The sequence below is a fragment of the Loxodonta africana genome, chromosome 4, assembly GCF_030014295.1.
Source record: "Loxodonta africana isolate mLoxAfr1 chromosome 4, mLoxAfr1.hap2, whole genome shotgun sequence".
Lineage (NCBI taxonomy): Eukaryota > Metazoa > Chordata > Mammalia > Proboscidea > Elephantidae > Loxodonta > Loxodonta africana.
The window spans coordinates 91475426-91495400 of NC_087345.1; the positions used below are offsets into that span (position 1 = coordinate 91475426).

The window sequence follows — 19975 nt, forward strand, 5'->3', positions numbered from 1 at the left end:
CTTCTGCACAGTCTTCTCAGTAAGTGACCTTTAGTTAGCAATAATCTGTGCACTTTTTTACCAAATATAACATTGTCGAAGTTTAAAGTTTACTGTGTGGTCAAGAGACAACTCTGAGAGAGTGAAAGGGCAAGCCACAGAGAGAAGATATTTGGAATGTGTATAACCAAAGAACTCATATCTAGAATATATAAAGGACACCTACAAATCAGTAAGAAAAAGACAAAAATCCAATTTAAAAATCGGTCAAAACATTTGAACAAGCAGTTCACAAAAGAGGATATCCAAAAGGCCAGTAAACCTTAGAAAAGGTGCTCAACAGCATTAGACATCAAGGAAATGCAAATTAAAACCACGAGGTAATACCATGAGGAAACTGGCAATACCAAAAAAAATGGTAAGTATAGGGGCAAATGGAATTATCATACATTGCTGTTGGCAATATAAATTGGTATAGACACTTTGGAAAGCTATTTGGCAATATCTATTAAAGGTGAAGGTCCCTAGGTGGCACCAACTGTTTGCGCTGGGCTGCCAACAGAATGGATGGCAGTTCAAACCCACCCCCACGGTGCCACAGGAGAAAGGCCTGCTGATCTGCTTTCGTTCCAACGATAGCCAAGAAAACCCTACGGAGCTTGGTTCTATGGTGCAACGCATGGAGTCGCCATGAGTCAGAACCAACCCAGCAGCAGGGAGGTTATTAAAGCTGAAAATACACGTACCCTATGACCAAGCAATTCCACTACGGGGTACACACCCCACATACGGGCACCAGAAGACACGTACAAGGACATCTGTAAGAGCCCAAACCTGACAACAAACCAGTGTCCAACAACAGTAAATAAATAAGTCATGGTATAGTCATACAATTACTATGCAGAATGAAAAGGAAATTAGCTACTGCTACAAGCAAACAACATGGATGAATATCACAGATACAACGTTGGGCAAAAGCAGCTACACAAAAAAGAGAACATACCTGTGAAATTCAAAAACAGGCAAAGCCAATCAATGGTGAAACAAATCACAACAGTGGTGAACTCTGAGGGAGTTAACCAGAGGAGGCTGGTAATGTCCTCTTTATTGATCTGGGTGGTAGTTTCTAAGTAGAAAACTGATTGGAAGGAAATTCACTTAAATAGGATTAGTGATTTTATTTGGGTGTTGGGTTAAGGAAATACTCATATTCTTTGGTTTCCTTTTTTTTTTTTTTTTACATTAAGTATGTACTTTTTTTTTTAACGAGAGAAAAGAAAGCTATTTTTAAAACATTAATAGCTTGTCCCAGACAATGAGATTATCTTAACTTTAATGATTTACCCATGAAAGTCTCTCTTGGTGGAGGATCTGCAGCACTGGAACCACACAACCAACAACACAAGAAACTAAATTTGTTTGGGTTGTGTGTTTCATTTTCTTTGTATGGCCAAAGTGAGAAACGGGTAGAATCATAAGTCTGATTAAAGCTTTGTAATTGTTCCAGCACCTGTCCATCTTTGCTGATGAACAACACACTATGTGCCATACTAAAATCCAGACAGGAATTAACAAGTGAGGGATATCAAACACAGGCCCTGTTATTGTCAAGGTTTCTAGGTGTGGTTGCAGCTCAAGTATAATAAGATCATTTACGTCTCTCTGAGTCAGTCACCCACTCTCCTGTCTGTGTGTCTTCTTCCAGATCAGATCTGGGCACAAATGTAACACTCTATACATAGCACAGGATTGAGTAAAACTGAGATTTTGGAAGAGTGATAATTGAAGATCATATCTTTTCCTTCTTTGAGGTAAAATGAGGAGAAGAAAATCTATTACTGAAAAACACATCTAAAAAGATGAAAAAAGTTTTTTAACACATTTATGAATTCCAAGACATATGCAGTCTTTTAATGTTGTATTTTTTAGGATTTTCCAGCCTGCCCTGACAGACTGTGTGTGTGTGTTACTTTCTATCAAATGCTACATGTTAGATAGAAAAAATTAAATTCCAGAAAGTTCCAGATCTAGAAAGGTCAGACAAGTGGTAACCACACACACCTCCCAAGTTTACAGAATTCTGGAGAAAGTGTAGTCGAAAATTTAAGGGACTATGAAATGTTACACTAAGCCATAACACAAGAGTAAACATTTTCTATTTGCATTTCTCTTAGTCTGCCTTTCTCTATTCTCCAAACAGTTGTTTGTGACCATGGAGAAAAAAAATTTCCCCTTCAACTGTAAAGACATCGATTCTCATACTGCAGTGATGCAAATTTCAAGCTGGAAGTACAACTATTACTAACACCCTAAGCATTTTTAGGGAGTTTTGTTTCTCATTCAAACTGATGGTACTTTAGTTTGTGGATCCTTTTCACTTACTAATTTGCTTTAAAGTTAATATTAACAAAAATGTTGAATACAATATTCCAAGTCACCCGCCTCCTCCTTTTTTCCCTCAGATTCCACAAATTTTGGTAGAATGGAGCTAATCAATGGATAAGTGCATTTCATTCATTTATGGAAAAAATTAACACTGCTCTACAATAAACTTACAAGTATTTCTAAATCAGCCAGAACCAAAATATACTCTCTGAAAGGATTTCCCACACTGGGGTTAAGAAATACCATGAAATGGAGATGATAAAGGAAATGAGGTACTCACATTTTAGGGGATAATATGGACACTAAGTGGATTGTTGAATCAACCCCAATTTTACTTTCTAATCTCTTGAGCCATACTAAAGTCTGAGCTATTATCATGACTTTCTCCACCCCAACTGTGAAACTTGACTTTCCTGAACCAAGACTGGCATCATGGCCAAATTCTTCTCAAGTCTGTACAGTACATGTTGCTGCAAAGAGATGGTGCAAGTGAGAAGGACATCTGGGATCCCTCCAAAATCCCAGGTTTAGGTTCTTTCATAAGCCCAACTGAGGAAAACTGTTTACAGTTTCTCCTGTTCAAGCAAGTTCCATTATCCCATTTGATTTATCATGGTGATCATCAGAAAATCTTCAACCAACTCCAAAAACATGTTTAAGTGATTCTATCACCACGTTTTATACTTCAGGAAACAATCAATAATGTCTTCCTTGGAGAGAGAACTCCAGAGGCCTATGAGAGGTATGGTTTACAGAGAGGTGCACCTGTAAATGAAGGCCAAACAAAACTCTCCCACAAAGTTTAGAAGTATTTAAAATGGATTACTACTCTTCATGTCTGAAGCCAATTTTATCAGCTCTCTTATCAAGAAACCCTGGTGGTGTAGTGGTTAAGAGCTACGGCTGCTAACCAAAAGTTCGGCAGTTCGAATCCACCAGGTGCTCCTTGGAAACTCTGTGGGGCAGTTCTACTCTGTCCTATAGGGTTGCTATTAGTCAGAATGGACTCGATGGCAGAGGGTTTGGTTTTGGTTCTTATCAATCACTGGGGACATTGGTGGTTCAATGGTAAACTTCTCACTTTCCCTGTGGGAGATCCTGGTTCGATTTCCCGTCAATGTACCTCACGCATAGCCACCACCCATCTGTCAGTGGAGGTTTGCATGTTGCTGTGATGCTGAACGGGTTTCAGCGGAGCTTCCAGGTTAAGATGGACTAGGAAGAAAGGCCTGACGATCTACTTCCAGCCAATGAAAACCCTACGGATCACAACAGTCCAATGCACAACTGATTATGAGGATGGCACAGAACTGGACAGCATTTCACTCCACTGTTCATGGGGTCATCGCAAGTCAGGCCAACTCAAAAGCAGCTAACAACAATATTTGCTCGATCATCTTTAGCTCTAGGTCAGTGAGGTACAGAAAAATTGTTACCCCAACTAAAGCCTACGTAATTTAGGCTGAAAATACCAAAAATCATTATCAAAAGCATACTATGCCTTAGTCTGAAAAACCTTAGCAGCTGAAAACAAAACCAAACGAAAAACAAAACCTTTACAATCCAAAAGCCCAATTAAATGTAATAGGGCTCTTAAGACTTTTCAATGCTTAAAAAATGTTTTTTGTCCTTCGACAGCAAACATTTTTGACGGGCTTCTTTTATCCTGCAGAATGCTGACAAAGGAAATGTAAGTGACTGATAAAAGATGAAAAGAAAAATAAAGAAAAGAGGTTTTATAAATTACAAACCTGACAGAAACACTGTAATTCAAGTCTGGAAGTACTTAAAAATAGATTTCTGTGATACAGATGGTCATGCCAATGATTCCACAAAATCATTAAGCTCACAAAAACTGTAGTTAACAACAGGAAAGGTGCATTGATTCTTTCCACACTTACTAATACACATTTCTCTTGGTAACCCTTACCTTTTCCTGTATTCCCAAAAGAAAATAGTGTATATGTGCAATCATTTAAAATTCCCGAATATAAAATTAAGTGCATTTAAAGGAATATGGAAAATACAAAGAAATCTATAAGATAATTTTTAATCACTCTTAATTTCTTATCCAGAGAAAAGTACTGAGTATTTGGGTTTTTTTTTTTTTATCCTAGAGTTTTATACACACATTTGAAAATCCGTGAATAAAGGTATAAACATATATTATTTAAATATAGAAGACACATGTAAGAATGTTCGTAGCAGTGATGTCTGCAATAGCAAAAACTAGAAACAACTGAAACATCTACCAACTGGTGAATGGACTAATAAGCTGGGACACCTCAGCTCATGTAACGGAAAGGTACGTAGCAGGAAAAAGAACTGCAATGACTTGCATCAGCAAGAACAAATCTCATAAACAATGTCAAGCAAAAAAAGTCACAGAAAGAATACATACAGCATGATTCCATTCAAATAAAGTCCAGAAACTTGAAAAACTAAATAATATATTGTTTTGGGATATATACAAACTACATAGCGACCCCTACAGGACAGAGCAGAACAGCCCTTAGGTTTCTAAGGAGCACTGGTGGATTCAAACTTCCGACCTTTTGGTTAGCAGCCATACCACTTTAACCACTATGCCACCAGGGTTTCCATATACAGACTATAAAGCAAAATCACAGAATCAGTAACAAAGTTCAAGCTGATGGTTGCATTATAGTGTAGGGGAGAGTAATGGAAGCCCACAGGGCCTTCAGAGGTATTTTAAGGTTTTAGTTGCTTAAACTAAATCATGGACATACCAGGGTTCAATTTATTATTCCTCCTTAAACTGTGCATGCCTAGTGTGGTAGGTTCAATATTATCCACCAAAATTCATGCTCCTTTCCCAGTACCTCAGAATGTGACCTTATTTGCAATTAGGATCTTTGTAAATGTAATTACTTAAAAATCTCAAGCTAAAACCATCCTACACATAGGGTGACTCTTAAATTCAATGACTCGTGCCCTTATAAGAGGGGAGGACACAGAGAGCACATGGGAGGACACCATATAAAGACAGAGACAGAGGCTGGAGTGATGTGTCTACAAACCGAGGAATGCTTTGCATAACCACCCACCAGAAGCTGGGAGAGAGGCATGAAACAGCCCCCCTTAGGGCCTCCAGAAAGAACCAACTCTACCATCACTTTAATTTTGGACTCTGACCTCCAAAACTGTGAGAGAATAAAGTTCTGTTGTGGTGGTAATTTCTTACAGCAGCCCTAGGGAACTAAAACATCTAGTAAACCAAAACCCAGAGCCTGTGTGTCAATTTTGACTCACAGCAACCCTTTAGAGCAGAAGAGAACTGCCCCTTAGGGTTTCCAAGACTGTAATCTTTATGGAAGCAGATTGCTACATCTTTCTGCCACAGAGCTGTTGGTGGGTTCAAACCGTCAACCTTTTGGTTAGCAGCTGAGCGCTTAACCACTGTGTCACCAGGGCTCCTATACTTCCAGTAAGACCTACTCAATTCCAGAAGAAAATTACGCCCAACTACCTATACTAATCAGCCTAGTCACTCAGATTAAGTGTGAACTAATGGATGACTTGACGTTTGAGGAAACCCAACAGAATGAAAAAGCAGACGAAGATGGATCATAGAAAGAATTTGTTCCAAAGGAAACACAAAAATATTTCAGGAATCAGAAGAGAAATCAAAAAAAAAATCTAATTAGCATGCTTGCCAGGACGCAAGAGGATCTTACATCCATAAAATTAAAAAAAAAAAAAAAAAAGAGCTATTAAAAAAAGAGAGCAGAACACAAAATCACTTTAAAATAGGATACAACAGAAGGGAGGAAATAATAAAACAAATTCCCCGGGTTGTAGAAAACTGCCAATACAGACAGACTGAAAGAATCTACCAAATGCAAAATACAATGAAAGAGAAAAGAAACACACCTAGGTACATCCTCATGAAATTCCACAACACCCTGCACAAAAAGCAAATCTTATAACCTTCCAGAGTATAAAGATAGAATGCATTTAGAGGACTGTAATCTTTTCAAAGACAAGGAGTTAAATTTTAGCATCCACATTGTGGCTGTTAGTTACCCTAGAGTCAATTCTGACTAATGGCAAACTCATGTGTGCAGAGTAGAACAGCTCCTTAGGGTTTTCAAGGCTGTGCAGGCCTGTCTTCCTAGGTGGCCCTTAGTGGGTTCGAACCACCAATCTTATGGCTAGTTGAACACTTTAATAGTTTGTACCACCCAGCACCCATGTACCCAATATTAAAAATAACTACTCCAAAAAGCTAAAACAGAAAGGAACACAAGAAAAATGACAATATAAAGCATAAGAAACAATAGCAGTTAAATAAAACCTATGAGGAGCATAGAAAGCTGAAAAGAAATTAAAAGAGGATCCACTAGATCTCGATAATTGGGTTTGGTGATAAAGCATTACATTTTCTTCTCCATGAGTCCAACAGCACATCTAGGTTCTGAAGTAATATTTACTTAATCACGATATTGCAAAAGCTGTATTTATAGAATATAAATATTTAGACTCAATCTGTACATACAGTACAAAGACTAATTCTTACACAAAAGAGAATATAAACATAATTCACTTTGAGAATATAAGAATAATACCATACAAAAAAATCAGAAGGAAAAGCCTTAAAAATGGGTAAATTTCTCAATGTTCATTGAAGGTAATCAACAGATGCTATCTAAAGTTAACACAATGTATTACTTTAAGTTATACGATTAACTACTAGAAGAACTACAAAACTGACAAAAAGTAGTTATATTTTGGAAAGTGGGCCTGATCATATGGGAGGGGTATTTTTATGTCATACTTTTGAATTTTTCAGCTAGGTTAACATGCCTTTTTTTTTTTTTTTAAACTGAAAAAATCCACAGTATTCTTCCAAGTTTTTTCACACCTTCCACCTCAATAACCCTTAAATAAAGGAGCCCTGGTGGCACAATGGTTAAAGCACTTAGCTGCTAACCAAAAGGTCAGTGGTTCAAACCCACCAGCTACTCTGCAGGAGAAAGATGTGGCAGTTTGCTTCCGTAAAAAAGGTTTAAAACTTTGGAAACCCCATTAGGTGGCTCTACTCTGTCCTATAGGGTTCCTATGAGTCAGAATCAACTTGACGGCAGTGGTTTTAGTCTTCTGAACCCTTAAAGAAGACAATCTTTTTTTCTGCTTCATATATATACACACACGAACAGTAGCACCGAAATGCTGAGTGATCAACAACACAGAACAGTGTCAACTATAAAGTGAAGGTCAACTGTACTTCAGTCATCACTGAAGCCCACCACTCCTCACATTTCCATTTTACAGCCTGCCTTCTGCTTTCCTCAGACTCCAGATCCTGTCATCATTCTTGGGGCCATCAACATTTACACTACTGACCTACAGACCATCCTGATCTCACAGCTCTACACAAAAAGCACACAATTGTGTCCACTCCAAATTCATGCTGGCCAGACTGATCCCAGCCTCAATAGAACTGATAACACTTTCCTTGTTGTAGTCACTCCTATCAAACTCCCCTTCTGCCACACTTTAATTCTTTTCACATTTCTTAAACCCCCATGCTTCCATCTTTCTGAAGAATCTTTTCCTTTTATCCCCATACCAACTTCCTCTCCTCAAATCTATTTTTTCACCCAAACCCTTCTTCCTGTTTCAGAGGGAAAGGTGCTCCTCCCTCCACTCCATAGGACCACAGCCCTGCTGTCCCACTCTCAAGCGCAACCTCTTCTCCCCTCAAGGGTCTAAAGCTGTGTCCAAGTCTCCCAAGCTAGCAACCTCTGTTCCCTGGGCCTATAAAGACTTCCTAGTATCCCCAAGTACTAAAAATAATAACAATGTAAAATAAGTACTCCCCTAAAACTGCCCCTGTTCTTTCATTTCTTTTCCCAACTTCAAAATGAGAAGCCTACACTCATAGTTTCTATGTCCTCATCATCTTTTTTAATCTTGCCTCTGATTCAGCCACAGGACCAGAACTGACTAAACAAATCATCTGTATTCCCTCATCTCATTCTCCTAATCCTTCTACAGCTTTAACATTATTGAGTATTTATGTCCATAAAAGTCTCTTCTAGTGGCTTCTGCAGCACTGCACCACCCACCTCAGTCCACCTCCCACTTCCATGATCACTCCTGACACCTTTGATGACTGTTCTTTCTCCTCTAGCGTCCTCAACACAGGCATTCCCTATTAGCTTTATTTCTTTACTTTCCCTTTCAAAGATCTGATGAAACTCATGAAGATGATGCCCAAATCCTTCAACCACTCCAGGATATAATTCACATCTAACTGCCTACTGAACAGTCTACCTGAACGTACTGCCACTGACACAGATTCCATCATGGCCAAAATCATATTCACCATTTCCTCCCCAAACAAGCACCTCAGGTATTTTCTGTATATTATACCATCATCCCCCCAGTTACCCAAACTCAAAATCTGGGCCATCTTTGACTCTGCCTCTACCTATTTGTTCACATCTTGCTTCTCCTCAATGTTTACAAAAGGAAAAGCAAAGATGAATAAGATATGGTTTCCAGTCTGTGGAAAGGATAAAGAGAAATGTAAGCAAACAATTATACAACAACCTGATCAGTGTTATAAAAGATAAATTATACAAGACACGGAGTTGGGGTGAGAGGGTAGAGGGAGATACATAAGGAGGGAAATTCAACAAAAGCTGTAAAGTATAACAGGGTCAGAACTGAAGCCCGGCCCCCTAACCCTCACTAGGCCAAAGCAACAACAGCACACATCCTGAATAATTACGTGTATATCTTGCTTTGAGAAAGCTCAACATGTAAGTCTTGACTGACTGAACGGCAGTTACGGAATGGCGATTCTCTTAGCAAAAGCCCCAATGAATTTAAAATAGAATTTAATTTTCATAAACATAATAAATTACGGACCATCTCAGAAATTAAGAGCTGGGAAGAACTAGATTCTCTCATCTAACCACTTCATCTCCCAGAAGCTAGGAGAGGTTAAATGACTTGCCGAAGGTCACAAAACTTATAAACAGCAGAAGTGGGACCCAAACTCATTCATGCTCTCCATGTTACCTCACTGCCTCTTAAGTACCTCTAATTTCAGAATGCTTTTCCAATCAATTCCCATAACAAGAAACAGAAATGGGAATCTGTAAGAAGGATAACATAAATTCCAGGAAAATAGGGATCTAGCTATAAGTTAGTTCTCTATGAAAATGAGAAATGGGTGCTCAGCTTGTTGATGCCAATTTGACCAGGAGACTCTCTTGCTCCCTGAGTTCTCCCTCAAGTGCCGATATAGTCATTTTTTTCTTCTCCAAAATAAATGTCCAACTGGAGTTCTATTCAACAAATGGCTAAAAAAATGAGAATTTTAGGGAGTGAGGTGGGGCACACAGGGTTTTCCCCCACCCCTGAACAGAAGTGGGAGGGCTTAGAAAAAAATAAATCCTAAGTACTGAGCCAATTGTGATGATACCAAGCTTCAATTCTGTATTAGTCAACCTCTGATTTCACCTTCTGTCAGAGAAAAAAGTTTTTTCTCCCCATCTCCTGAAAGTGGCAGGGGCTTTTTACATTATAAAGTTGTCTTCCCTGGTAGGGAGGGCAGTTAAACAAGTGATTAGAATCTACAACTTGCTCTAAGCAAAACCCCTTCTTACTCTTAGAATCTGTTCCCTTTCTGAAGTATCCTCTGCTCACTTTACAGGGAACAAGTTTTAACCTGCGAGAAATGCAAAAACAGAAGCAGCCAGAACTCAAGTCCAACTCTACACTGCCTTGTACAGCAGTCAATTTGCAATAATGACTGGTAAGGGAAAAAAAAAAATCAGCTTGGTTGGGTTATTTCATTTCAACTAGAGTTTAAAAGTCTAGAAGACTCATCTTTACGCCTCTTTCTTTCGCTTTCTTAAAGCTCCTAAGAAACCTGTAGTCTTGAACTTGGTTAGACTGAAAAAAGACAATCCTGAACAAGTGAGAACTTATTGCTAAACTGCTAATTAAAGCAAAATGGATAATTTCATATTCTTTCAATTAATTATCTATAAAATCTGATGAGGTAAACAAATATGGTCATGTCGTGTTGGTTATGACTCACTGTCACATCCTCTCTCTTTCCCACTACTACCTTTGCTTCTCAACAGACAAATCATTTTAGGTAACAGATTGTCAAAAGCTGGGAAAGTAGTTTCCTGCCAAATGAATCAGAAATAAATCATTGGGAAACCAGCCCGGTGAGGACTGGAGGAGGTGGTGGGTAATAATGAGTTACTTTGCTTCACTCAAGACTCAAGTTCCTCTTCATTTCATTTCAGAGACGAAAAAATGAGCCTCTTCCACAACTTTTCCTTCTCCCCGCTTCCCTGAGAGTTTAATGGGCAGTCTCCTGCTCTCCCCGCATTACCTCTGGAGCAGAATGACAAAGCTCTCGCAGGTGTGTGGGTTCCCTTCTCTCAACTCACAGCCACTCCCTACATTAACGTCTGAGACTAGAGACCTCTTGTCTCATCTACTGTTACTCATCCTCTCTGGCACATCCTTACCTCACCTACCCTTCGGTCACTGACCACAACCTGTGTGTGCCCACAATTATACATCTATGACTTTCCACATAAGCACAGCCATTTAAATGAGGTGGGTTTTTTGTATGTTTTCACAAAGCATTTTCCAAGGACAAATACATGACATTCATTCTTGATTTATTTTTAACCGAGAGAATACTCATGAGGGCTTCAGGAAAGAACTCCCTCCACTTCCTCCTCCACCACCTGTAAATATCTGCCTCTGCTCCTGTCTTACTTATCTAGCACTGCTATAACAGTAATACCACAAGAGGACGGCTTTAACAGTTTACTTTCTCTCAGTTTAGGAGGCTAGAAGTCTGAATTCAGGGTGCCAACTTTAGGGGAAGGCTTCCTCTCTCTGTTGGCTCTGGAGGAGGGTCTCTGAGCTTCTGATTCTGGGAGATTTTCACATGGCTTGGCATCTCTCTTTCCCCATCCATCTCTGCTTCTCTCTGGCTTTCTTGTTTAATCTCTTTTGTATCTCAAAAGAGACTGACTCAAAATACACCCTATTACTGCCTCACTGAAATAATAAACATAACCTAATCCTCATTGACATAACCTGATCCTGCCTCATTAACATAACAAACACAGCCTATTCACAAATGGGATTATAATCACAGGCAGAGGTTAGGATTACAACACATATTTTGGGGGACACAATTCAATCCCTAACAGCTCCCATCCTTTCTCCCTTTCCTTCTGTTTCAGCAGAAGAGGAGTCCCTCCTGGTATCCTGGATGATCGCTCCTGCAGCACCTGGGGGTCCCAAACTTTCCTGACTCATGGAGACCTGGTTCCATCAAGGCTTTCTACTCTAGCCCTTCAGTTCCTCCTCTCCAAAACTTATTTCTCCACCCCACAAATGAACATGCTCAGTTCTCTCCCTTCTTAACAAAATTCATTAATTCAGCCATCAAATATTGAGTACCTACTATGTGCCCTAGAGATAAAGTAGTGAATAAAACAAAGGCTTGCCCTGATGCAACTTACTTTCTAGTGGCGAGAGACATAAAACTGTATAAACATCTCACTCTAGCTATTGTTCTTTCTCTCCTTCACTTCACAGCTAGGCTTGAAAGCCAGGATACTAGCAGCCTCTACTTCCACTTCCCCTCTGCCTTTCATTCCTTACCTAACTCCTGTCAAACTTAAGCCTCTCCCTGCCCCACCAATATCACTAAAACAGCTCAGGCAAGGTCATGACCAATGATATCCTCTACTTGTAAACCTCGATTACATTTCTCAGTCCATCTCTTACTTCACAACAATAGACTTATAAACTCTGCAACAACAGACACGTGTTAAAATTCCCTATTCCTTTGCTTTCTTTTCTCCCTCTTTGGCCATGCATACCTCTCTGACCACTCTTTGTCAGGTTCCTTTTCTTCAGCTTCTCCCTTAAATGGTGATGCTTCCTAGAGCTCTGTATTTAGCCTCTTCTCACTTATTATACTCTCAGCCTCACTCATGCCCACAGCATCCATCATTAGTGATACACACTGAGGAATACTGAATGGGTATCTTCATGACAGACCTTTCTAAAGAGCTCCACACTGCCTGGTACAGATCTCCACTTGAACGATCTAAAGACCTCTCAAATTCCATAGGTAAAATTGGATTTATTTTCTCCCATACCCAAAGCTGTTCTTCCTCTTCTATTCCCTGTGTTAAGAATTGGTGCCATCTTTCCTCTCAAGATGCCTAACCCAGAAAACCAGGAGTCAGCCTAGGCTCTTCCAGCACATTCTATGTACCCTCCTCCTTCCGCACTCCAGTCTCATCAATTTTGCCTCCTTAAATACCTTTTCTCCTTCCCTTTCCTCAGTCTTACTGCAGAGGCCACAACCTCACTTCAGTCTTGGAAGTCTCTCTGCCCTGCCTTGGCCTCTTGCCCTACTCTTATCTACTTGGGACTACTGCACTATACTCCGTGTGAAAGGTATCCCTTGGCTTTGTTACACAGCAGCCTGAAACAATCCTTCTCCAGGGTGACCTTGACTAAATACAAATACCATGCACTCCTGCTTACATTTCTTCAATGATTCACATGACTTATATGGATGCTCTTTCACCTAAAGAAAGTGATGGGAGATGAAGGGTCTAAAGAGGCACAGCTATTAGGGCAAACTATAGTATTTTTTCATTTTAAAATTTAAGATTACATTTTAATCTTAGATTTTGCATTCTGCATTATATTTGTGTTTTAATACAGCAATAATTTTCCCCCCAAAATCAACTAAATGGATACTCCAGGATGCTGTACCATGTTTGCTGTATAGTTTTGAGCACTCCTGGCACAAATAGCACAAACCCCCATTGGGAAGCAAGGGCCTACAGAATAAAATTTAAAATTTATAGCCCACGAGGAACCCCCCCCTCCCCGTCATGCTCTCAGCTCTCCCCTCCTGTCCAGGCTTATTGGACCTGCTGAGCTTGCACTTTATGCTCTAAAAAAATCCAAACCCACCGCCATGGAGGCAATTCCGACTCATAGCGACCCTATGGTGATTAAATCATCATAATTCCTCAAACATGGTGCAATGATTCCCAAATCCATGCCTTTCTCCAAACCTGAAGTGTCCTCCTCCCCTTGTCTGTCTGCCCACTGAACACCTACTCAACTGTTAAGTCTGAGCCCCAGTGATAATACTTCAGGGAAACCTTCCCTGAATACTCCAGATACATGAACGTCTTTCTCCTCTGCTCCCTCAATACTTGTACACACCTCCTTTATGGCATTTACTATGTCACAAAGATACTTGTGATATTTATCTCTCAAAAAAACTAAAGAAAGCTACTGTCATATCTGGCCCCTCCTAACCAAAATCAAAGTCACTGAAAGCTACTTTTTTTGTTTTTTAAATTCATTCATTTCCTCACACTGACTCCCACTATAATCTGGCTTCTGACTCCCACACCACTGCATTAAAAAACACTCTCAGCAAACTCACAAACCACCTATGGCTAAACCCAATGGATCCATCTCAACCTTGAGTTCACCATTAACGAGTTTCCACACCATCAGATCACTCCCTCTCTTTTGTCCTCCTGGTCCCCAAACTCTCCTATTTTCCTTCTCCTCTGGTTTTCTTCCCAAACTTTCAGTCACTTCTTTCTAGCCTTTCTTTTTCTCTTGCCCATCCCTTAATTGTTAGCATTCCTTAGGGCTCTGTCTGAAATACTTCTCTCTGTTCACTCTAAGTCTTCTTCCCTGGAGGAATTCATTTATTCTCACGGTTTTAACTATCTTCCTGTTTTAGACCAGTCTGGAAACCAAATTTGGGTCCATATAGCCCAGTTTAGATACTTAATTCACTAATCGTAACTCCTGCGTGGATGGAATTTTAATAAGATAAAATAACATAGCAGCAGAATGTCATAAGAGACTTAAATACTGCTTACTGTACCCCAAGCATTGTTCTAATCATCATACTTTTATGTATTAACTGATTTAGTCCTCACAAAAATTCTATAAGGCCAATACTATTACTATCCTCATTTTATGGATAAGGAAACTAAGACAACTAAAACTCACTACAAAAAAAAGGAAAGAGTCCCCACCTCCAATGAAAAGCACTTTTTCCTACAATTGTAAGAAAAAATTAGAAGATAAATCAAATTCAGGATTCTCAGCATTTTACTTCTTCTGACAATGGTGATCTGTTAATTAACATTTAATCATCTTAATCATGTTTCTTTTAATCATTACTAAAATAGAATAATCTTGTTTCACCAGTTCTATTTCTTAGTCACAGAGATAAACTTGAAGTTTATGATAGCATAATAATAAACCCCAAATAAATGGAATTTCTGAGATTTTACTGCATTTATTCTATGTGCAAAACCATAATAACTTTAGTGTTTGAACAGTATCTTGGACACAGGTACTCAAATAGGCACCATAAGTCCATAGGACCTAAGAGAGAAACGTTCTATGGCTACAGCTGGATGACTATGGGTGGCCCACAGATCTCCTCAGAAGTCTAGGAGTCCCACTGCTAAAACACTGTTTGCATATACTAGAATAAGTCAACTAAGGTCTGACTTAGTCCAATAAATCCAGTATTTACCATATGGCTCAACAGTTCACTTCCCTGGTTTTCCAACATTTTGCAAAGATATAATGTGGCCATGGAAAAACCTTGAAAAACCAGGCATGTGAAATATTTAGTTTTCCCAACCAGGACCAGTTAAACCAAAATGAAGGTTGGTGACGGTGTCTGGTCTACAGAAAAACCCACACAATCAACTTAGGCCTCAGATCAGATCCTGTGGGTAATAAACGTGGGAGAGGAAAAAGGGACTCAACGCACGGGCAAAGGACAACAAATAATCAGAAGCATCTGTCCCCATACTCAGGGAGCAGAGGCACTCAGTGGTGTTGCTCCAGCTCTGATATAAACACTGAACAAGGTTTGGTATTGTGTGTTCTGTAAGTATTTGCATAATAAATAGGAACTGAACTGAATTAAGCAAAGCAGCCAGGTAGGCTGATGAAATGGAAAGTTATCATATATCATCCAACTGTAAAAGTCACATATAAAGTCAGAGGGAAACAAAGGAAAAAACAAACAAACATACTAAACTAACCAAATGCCAGGAAACATCAGAGACCTTTGCATTCCATCCCTGGCCATTTTCCACAGAGGTCCCTCTTCCTTCCTGGCAGAGGTCCTGGGGACAGGGCTTATGCTTTACTCTTTAAAGCTGTCACTATCTAAGGAATCCCACTGGAATCTTCTCCCTGCAAAATTATTTGCTCACTGAAAAGTGTTTACTAAGGGTCAGGCTTCTACCCTAGGCACAGGGTGACAATAGGGAACAAGGCAGAAAGGTCTCTGCACTCACAGAACTAACATTTTAGGGGAAGAATCAAATAATAAGCGAATATAAACATGAACAAGGCAAATTCAGGCAGTGTAAGCATTAATTAGAACACTGAAAATGGGGGGAAAAAAAGGGTAAGAGAGTGATGAGACAAGAATAATGGGACGGGTTGCTAATTTTACCTGGGTGGTCAGGGAAGGTACTTCTGAGAAGGTTAATTTTAGAGCTGAGACAGAAAGAAGGCACAAAGCTTGGAGAATAGCATTCAGGCAGAGGAAACGCAAGGAACAAGACCCTGGGGAGTTCAAGGCAGAGGAAGATAAGCCTCACCACCTTCAGAGTTTTGTTCAAATGTCATCACACAATGAGGTCTTCCCTGACTACCCTATTTTAAATTGCATCCGCTACCCCCAGTACTCTCTTCCCCTCTTACACTTGTTCTCCATTGAATTTCACCATTTGACAGGCAACATATAAAAACCCAAAACCAAGCCCGTTGCTGTCCAGTTCATTCCAACTCATAGTGACTCTATAGGACAGGGTAGAACTACCCATTAGGGTTTCCAAGGAGCAGCTGATGGATTCAAACTGCCAGCCTTCTGTTTAGCAGCTGAGCTCTTAACCACTGCACCACCAGGGCTCCAGGCAATATGTAGTACTTACTATTTTCTGACTACTCCTGCAAATGGTTAGCACTTGGCTACTAACTGAGAGATTGGAGGTTTAAATCCACCCAGAGACACCTCTCAAGAAAGGCTTGGCAATCTGCTTCTGAACCATCACAGGCACTGAAAATCCTATGGAGCACAGTTCTACTCTGAAATACACAGGGTCACTGTGAGTCAGAACTGATTCAAGGGCAACTGGTTTTTCTACTAGAAGGTAAGCTTCATAAGGGCCAGGAGTTTTGTTACTTTAACCGCTGATATATCATCTGCAGTGGTTAAGAGTTCAGCTGCTAACCAAAATTAGGTTGGTAGCTCAAATCCACCAGCCACTCCTTGGAAACGCCATGGGACAGTTCTACTCTGTCCTTTAGGGTCGCTATGAGTAAAATTCAACTCGCCGGCAACGGGTATGGATTTTTTTTTTTTTTTTAATCACCTCCACTCATGTGGCATATACTAGCCCAAGTCAAGCCCACTGCCACTGAGTCAATTCTGACTCATAGTGACCCTACAGGACAGAGTAGAACTGCCCCATAGGGTTTCAAAGAGCAGCTGGTGGATTCGAATTGCTGAGTTTTGGTTGGCAGCCAACCTCTTAATCACTGCACCACGAGGGCTCCATGTGGCACGCAGTAGGCACTCAATGAATACCTGCTGCATACATAAAAAGAACAGGGAAGGGAGGAAGGAAGGAAAGAAAGTACGAAGGAAGAAGGAAGGGAAGAAGAAGAAAAGGGGAAGAAAGAAGGAGAGAAAGAGCCGCCAGCCAGTGTCACTGAGACACTGGATGAGGGGAAGAGATGAGGGGACAGGACTGTGTAAGCCTTGTAGGTCATGGAAAGGGGTTATGATTTTATTTTAAAGACAAAGAGAATCCACAGGAGGGTTGTCAAGCAGGGAAGCAATATGATCTGATTTGCAGATCTGAAAGATCTAGTTGTTATGTGGAAAATGGATTTAAGAGGGGCAAGAGCAGAAAGCAAGGAAACCAGGTAAGAAGCTACCAAAGCAAGAGATATACTAAACTAGACAAGGCAATGATTAGCAGTGATCAGTGATGGAGAGAAGATGATGCAGGATATATTCTCAAGGTTGCACCAGAAAGACTTGCCAATGGACTGGACAGGAGAGGTAGGCTGAAGGAAAAAGGGAAATTAAAGATGTGGCAGTTATCAATTTATTTTTTCTGAGCTTCAAATCTACCCATCATTGCCCTCTCTGTGAAAATTTAGATGGGCCCTTTAAATATTTTTTCCTATGCCAGCTGTCAGGATGCTAAACTTTGTCAGTAGAGGGCACTGGGAAGATACTGCAAAGGAAATGGCTCTTCACACCAGGACAAAAAGAATTACAAAAACTTCAATTTTTCTGATGTTCTATGGAGTTTGAATCTACCAGCCACTCCTTGGAAATCCTATGGGGCAGTTCAACTCTGTCCTATAGGGTCACTATGAGTTGGAATCAACTCGACGGCAACAGGCTTGGTTTTTTTTTTTTTTTTTTTTTACAGAGTCCTAGCCAATTTATTCTAAAATCTTTTCTAATTTGAGACAATTGGGAGGATAGCTGATCTAAACTAATAAAACTTCCATGTTCTCATAATTGTTTTTCTTGCATATACAAGGATTTGGGCACTCTGTTCTGTTCGCCCCTTATTCAAATGGTAATACCATACTGCTTTAATTACAGTAATTTTAGAATATGTTTTAAAAACTGATGAGGCAAATACCACCTCACTATTCTGTTCCTGAATTTTTATAACTATTCTAGAACATTTATTCTTCCATATGAACACTGAGATCATTTTATCTAATTCCTCACCCCCAATTTACCAGAAGAAATCTCCACTGGAGTTCTAATTGGATTTCCATTGAATTTATATTTATTTACTCTTCCCATCCAGGAATATACTATGTATTTTCATTTTCTCAGCTCTTGCTTTATATCTTTACTAAGATTTTACTATTTTCTTCATCAAGATTCTGTATCTGAAAATAGAGGGTATGCTGTCTCATTAAGGGGAGAGCTACCCATACCGCACCCGCTTCTGTCAAGTTGATTAGCAAGGTGTATATAAATTTTTGTATGAGAGACTGACTTGATTTGTAAACTTTCATTTCAAGCACAACAAAAATTTAAAAAAGACCTTGTGTCTTTCTTGTGACACTTATTTATTTTATAATTTTTGATGCTATTATAAGTGAAATATTTTTCTCCTCACCGAGGCAGTCCATTCCCATACTTCTCCTACCCCTCACAATATCCTAATGATATCAAAGAACACTTTTACTTCCCACTCACCCTCACACTACTCCTCCCTGCAATGTCTAAACCTTGCTGAAATCATTTAGAATATTTCACTCACACTACTTGGTCTCCCTTGCAGTACCTTCTATTTCAAAGATCATTACCTAGCATTTATAACACACATTCCTTGTCACTCACAATCTGTGTAACTATATAAATTTCAAAGGCCACTGCCCATCACTTTCCTCGGGTCTCCTATCTTAGGGTCTCTTTGTTATATGCAGTCCCTGGGTGATGCAAACAGTAACACACTCAACTTGTTAACCCAAAGGTTGGAGGTTCAAGTCCATCCAGAGGCGCCTCAGAAAAAAGGCCTGGTAATCTACTTTAGAAAAATCAGCCACTGAAAAGCCTACGAAACACAGTTCTACTCTGACACACATAGGGTCACCATGAGTTGGGACCAACTCAACATCAACTGGTATGCTATATGCGTCTAAAAAACCCAGTGCCATCTAGTTAGGGTGTATTACTCAGATTGGAGTCTACTGGTGATACCATCTCTGAATCCTTGAACATTTGCACAGAGCTTTCACTTCCCTGCAAAGTGAATAATTTCTAGACTACCTACAGAATTCCTAAAGTGTAGATCTTTTCTTTAAATAGTCTGCAGATGTTTTTCCTACATCACTAAAGTTATAATACTGTATTGCAAATGAGAACAATCCGCATTGTTGCGGTTTCAACTTTATCTTTCTATCTAGGAGCTTATAAGATTTTTTTCTTTATCACTGAATTCAGGAATTTCATCAGAACATCCTTCGGTTTGTGCCTTTTCTCATCAGTCTTGCCTGGAACATAGTAAGTTCACTCAGCCTGCGGTCTTTTAATTTTGCAGGCTTTTTTTTCAGGGAATTTTTTTTCTATTACTTATTTCTCTTAATTCCTATTACCTGCATTTTAGGCTCCCTGGATCTATCCTTCAAGTCTTTTAAGTTCACCTTCATGAGTTCCTATTTTTTCGCTCTAAACTTTGTAACTGTTAGCTTACGTGAACTCAGTTAAAAAAACAAGGTAGTCGGGATGTGGTCAAGCTGCCATCTCCCAGGAATCATTTCAAATGAGATTGTTTGAATGCTACTTTATCATTCAAGTATAAAATCAAAAAGAAGAATACAAATGCTTCTAAGTGCTCAAAAAACAATATTTTTAAAACCCCAACACCAATTTATTGAGAAGTTACTAGATTTTTCTATTTCCCTGCTCCTTGAGGGCAGGGAATCTGCCTTCTACACATCCCTCACCCTCTTGGTAGATCCT

General features: G+C 39.6%; 1 protein-coding gene across 4 annotated transcripts in view; it reads right to left on the reverse strand.

The window, feature by feature from the left end:
• The window catches only part of DIP2B (disco interacting protein 2 homolog B), a 267785-nt gene that overhangs the window by 235256 nt on the left and 12554 nt on the right, over positions 1 to 19975 (reverse strand). The gene's annotated exons all lie outside the window — the stretch shown is intronic.